Here is a 5,235-nt window from a genome sequence, read left to right on the forward strand (position 1 = left end):
GGAGTCGGGAGGTGAGGGCAGCCCTGCGGAAGGCTCCGGGACGACGGCGATGAGGAGCGCTGTGCGGCACGAAGCGGTTCCAGGTACCTTCATACCCGCCTGTTAATGAAGTATATTCAAAGTCATTATGAATCAACTATTTGCTACACACGGTACGCATACATCTCCACAGAATGATATTTAGTGAAACTCAGTCCCAGAACAAATGAAATGACTCTGATATAAATATAAAATGAACATGTATTAAAGATTTATTTCACTCAACGAGGGAACCAGGCAGATGTAATAATAAGTTAAAAAAAATAAAACAAAACACAGATTTATAAGGAGTGAAGGAATGGTGAAATAAACGTACAAATGGCACAAATGCTTCCGCCGTGGAGAAAGTCATCACTTCCATTTCTTACAGGACTGCATTAGCACATCACAGACAAGAGACATTTCTCACTGCTACCAGTTATCAATGATTTATAAAGTTGTAAAACACCTGTCACAGAATCATTCTGGAGAGGTGCCCTCTGGGGTCTAGACAGTGCACGACGCTCGCAGAAGCTTAGTGGGTGTATCTTATTAATGTTTTAGTAGTAGGTCTACAGTCCTTGTTAGAGTCTGTAAACAAGTCAGGCCAGGCGCCATCCAGACTTGTTTACAGACTCTAACATTTCTCTGGCAAAATGCCAGGCGCCATCCTGAGTCCTTACTAAAAGGATGTGAGAATCTAAACCACCCCAGGTCACTGACATGACCGAGTGGTGTGGAAGTGGTGTGCAGGCCTGAGCCACTGAGGTTCTCTGACCAGCAGTGTCCTCTTCCTGGAGTGCGCCGTGCATGTGCCTTTGACCTGGTGATCAGCCCTAGTCCTGCCAGGGCTTCGCACTTAGTTCACCACTTTAACTTAGCTAGGCATTCAGTATCACCCCAAACTCACCGCCCCACAAAAATCCACACTGAATCTTTCCCATGCTTCAACCCATCATTTAATACAGCATTCTTGTAAAACAGTTTGGAATTTTTTGGTATAAAAATGTTGCCTTTCCTTTTTACCTATGGCAATTTTCTATGATGAAATGACAGTTTTTCTAGTTAATATTACTTGTATACATTCTGTATGTCTCCTTTTAGAGTCCAAATTCCTTGATTGTAAGACCACCTATGTCCTTACTCCTTCTTAGCCTCATTCTGGGTAGTAAGTTGCTATTAAAGTGATTTGTACATAGTATGTGATCAGTAATAGCTTGTGATAATTATAAATTTTAACTGATTTATTATATCCATAAATTATTTTTAATATTCATTTTTTAGGTGTAAATGGACACAACACAATGCCTTTATTTTTATATGGTGCTGAGGATTGAACCTGGGGTCCCGCCTGTGCTAGGCGAGTGCTCTACTGCTGAGCCACAATCCCAGCCCGGATAAATATTTTATTTTTAATTGATGTCACAATTGTCCTTGTTCTTCAACATTATAAGTAAATCTTTTATGATATGCTGTCTCAGTTCAAATCTGTCAAACATTTAAAACTATTTTTTTAAATTCAATGTAAACTCAACCATGAGAGAGAGAAAAAAAAAAACAATCATTGAGGAATCTGTTCATGGGTATCAAAAATCATCCTCAGATTTTTGGAACAAAACATTTTTTTAAAAAAATTTTTGTCTGAAATGTGCATCACAAGCCCAGAGGCAGCTATTAATTTTGCTATGGTCTATAGCTGTCCCCACAGAGGAGTCTGGACAACTGTGGTTTGATGCATTCAGGCCCAAGAGAGATTTCTGCCCCCCTCATTAAAATAATTTCTCCCTGGAACTCCTAGTTCATTATTCCTCATTTGCTTTCCATTTCCCATTACTATGTGATCTCATTTCAAATAAGACTTCTGGTAAACAAGAGTGAAATATGTTTGCAAATCACAGATGTTCTGGAAAGCTAGAGTATGGTGTTGGTGAAGGGCACTATAGCCATATAATACCCAGCTTCAGGCAGGGAAGAAATTACTTAACAGATGTGTTATAATGGACAGTTACAGAAGATGCTTTGAATGAGTGTTACTTTTATTTCTGGTACAGAAGTGCAAGTAACATTTTTCAAGGCACTGGAGATTGAAGTTAATTGACCCCTAAACCTCTAGTCCTCTATTAGGAAACTACCATAAGAAGTGTAGATTTGGTGATTTCCAAAATAGCTTCAACATTTCTGCTTTTTCCTAATTTATGCAAATACCAATAGTAATTTAATACCTTAAAAAGCACATTTATTTTGCCTATTTTATAAAATAGTTATCTTGAAATTATATATTAGGAGAATGTTAAGACTGAGAATCAAAAACAAATGTTTATCTTGCTATTAGAGGCCTAGCATACTAAAATAATTTATAAAGGCCTAACAGAACAATGTGAATGAGTGTCCTATCCACTCTAAAATTGACCCTGCATGGTGTCCTTTCTGTCCTGATGTGCTCAGGTAGATATGTGCTCAGGATTTTGCTCTGTTCTGCAGAGCCAGAACTTCCTCTGATGGACCTCAGAAGTTTTAAATATCTTCAATAGTGTTTAAAAGGGTAAATTAATTCAATCGGCTGGAGTATTTTATTGTCTGAGGGGTTATTCTTTAAACACTGTCACTATAAAGGAATGGACCAATAATGTGAGAATATCAGCCATAATTAAGAGGCCTGTAAGTCATCTATTCACAGTCATCCTGTGGAAATTAAATATCACAGTTATATGAATAGTTAAAATTATATATAGTTAAAAAGTACATATGAATAGTTAAAAGTATAAAAGAGCTTATTTTCCTCTGGTTTCTTGTTAAAAGTGCCAACATTTCCTCTTTATGCTTGTGAAGAAATATTTAAAATTTTGTTTCATCTGTGCAATTGATAGCTTCTGAAATTCCAGAATTGTTTGGCTCTCTTAAAAACAAGAATCTCTCTCTATCTCAGTTTTTTCTACTGTGATTTTTTTACCCCAAAATGTTTGTTACATTTAAAACATAAAGCCAAATACATAGATCCAAATATATGAACCATGTACAAATATTTATATAATCATTATTCAGTTCTACATAAATCCATCTATATATTCTAATTTATCCATCAACACTATGTCTTGAGTAAAATGCAGCATATCTCTAGAAAAGCAAAATTGGTTATCAGTAACACTGTCAAAGTAGATTATTTTCCATTTATCACTTGAAATGGTAGAAATAGATATTTCCTGAGAATAGGAGAATTGCCAAGAATGAATCCATAATATTCCTTGATACATGCTCTGTAAGAACAATTAATCGATGAGCCTTCAGTCATTTCTGGGCATATCAACACGAAACAAACTGAAGCTTCAGGAAGACATTTTATAAGGTAAACTTCATTCCATGAGGGTTATTTGTTTGGTTTTTTGGTTTTAAATGCAAAGAAAGGACTTTATTTTGTCCAACATCACAGCATTTGCAAGTCTTATTTTCTGTATAGTTAAAATGAGGAATTGTTTGGGGGCTTCCTATAACTATTAACAAAAGGAGATATCTGATTTTCAACACTGTATGGGTTATTCCAATAATAACAACAAAAAGAGTGCAGGTCTTCAGGACAGGCAGAAGTTTTGTTTTGCCAGATATGGAATATCTGTGCTGTCACTGAACACAAGAATGCCCTGTCAATTGTGGGGCCATGATGCAATAGTGTCTTCACTGTAGGATGGTCCATCTTACACACTGCCTCAGACTGGGCACAGGACTTCAACACCTGCTCTGGTAACTGGGAACAAGGTACATGCAGACATGGGGTGGCATCATACTTACATGAATGGCTTCTCAGCAGCAGCTCAAAGCAAGTCATGTTTCTATAGAAAAGGTCATATACACACTCTGCACTTCAGCCTCTAAATGTGAACCCCAAAACATTCCATTTTCAGTAAGCAATGAATTTGGTGAGGGTCCCACACCCTCAAATCCTAATTTATCAGAGCAAAACCTCCTCTTTGGCTTCCAAGACCTGGCCATGGGATTCTTCTTGCTGCAGCAACTTATGCTGGTTCATGACGATTCTTTCAATGTTGAGGGCATGCACAGCATGTGTGGGCATGACTTCCCCGTGTGCCTGCAAGGTCTCAAGAAGGTCATACATGTTCACTGGAGGTAAGGCACATGCAGAGCATCCCTGAAGCAGGCCACCAGGGGCTAGGCTTGCCGTTCCCACGGCACCGAGGAGGTGCACAGCCAGGTTCTGACCCCCACGGGGGGCAGATGCAGCTGGAGGACTTTGGATTAAAGTATTACAAGCCACCACATTGTTCTTCAGACAAGGCTGTGGGGTCACTGCTGCTGAAGGCCTATTTAAAATGGTCATCTTGCCACCAAAGGCCTTTCCTTGAGGATACCACTGATGACAGTCTTCAAGTTGGCTCTCCACCACGTAGACCACAGCTGAAATGGTGTCCTGTGCCGTGTGCTCCAGCCCATGCCGATAGATGGTCTCTGCCATCCTCCTTGGAGCTGACTATGGGTAGGAACAAAGTTTTAAGTTGTTGGCATTTTGAGGATCCTTTGCCGCGAACTGCTGTGCTCCAGAGAGGGGATTCTGGGGCTGTAATCCACCATGAACTGCTGACGAACAGAAGAAAGCTTTAAACTGCCCTTGGTTTCCCAGGTTTGGCTGCAGAACCACCTGTCCAGTGCAAAGATCCAGCACCCTCTGGCATGGAAACCCAGGTCTGTTGGCTAGTGAGAATGGCAGGAGAAACTCGTGGCCAGGATGGACATTATCCTATGCAGAAAGTTGATGCACTTCACAGTCACATTCTTCCTTGCTGATCTTCTGCTTGGCCCACAACTTTAAGTCACCCTAGTTTTGCTGAACGTTGTCCCCCCAGAGCCACTCAGCTGCTTCTTAGTGGCCTCCAGCCAGCTGGTAGAGGTTGCCATGACCCAGCATCAGGGATGGCACAGCCCTCTACCATGATTTTTAATGCTGTTGAGGGGTGTTACTGCCACACACCCCTATTGCTATGGGAGCAGAGGCCTTCTTCAAATCATTATCCACAGTACCCTGTAAAGATGATTATAGAAGAGCAAAAAGAAGAGTCAAATTGCCCCCTGGCACCTAACACCTGCTCACCTAAGAAATAAAAGCATTAAATTCTTTTTAAAAATTCTTAGATAATTTCTATCACACAGATGGTGTGTTTGTTCTAGGATGAGTAGAAGTGTCCCTTGATCTATTTTGGCAAAATGATG

The 5,235-nt window shown here is 40.0% G+C and overlaps 1 pseudogene; it reads right to left on the bottom strand.

Annotated features, from left to right (window-relative positions):
- Positions 1-3,961: 3,961 nt before the first annotated feature.
- LOC113201058 (transcriptional adapter 1 pseudogene) lies at positions 3,962-4,923 on the bottom strand (annotated as a pseudogene).
- Positions 4,924-5,235: the final 312 nt, after the last annotated feature.

The sequence above is a fragment of the Urocitellus parryii genome, chromosome 8 (genome assembly GCF_045843805.1).
Source record: "Urocitellus parryii isolate mUroPar1 chromosome 8, mUroPar1.hap1, whole genome shotgun sequence".
Classification (NCBI taxonomy): domain Eukaryota; kingdom Metazoa; phylum Chordata; class Mammalia; order Rodentia; family Sciuridae; genus Urocitellus; species Urocitellus parryii.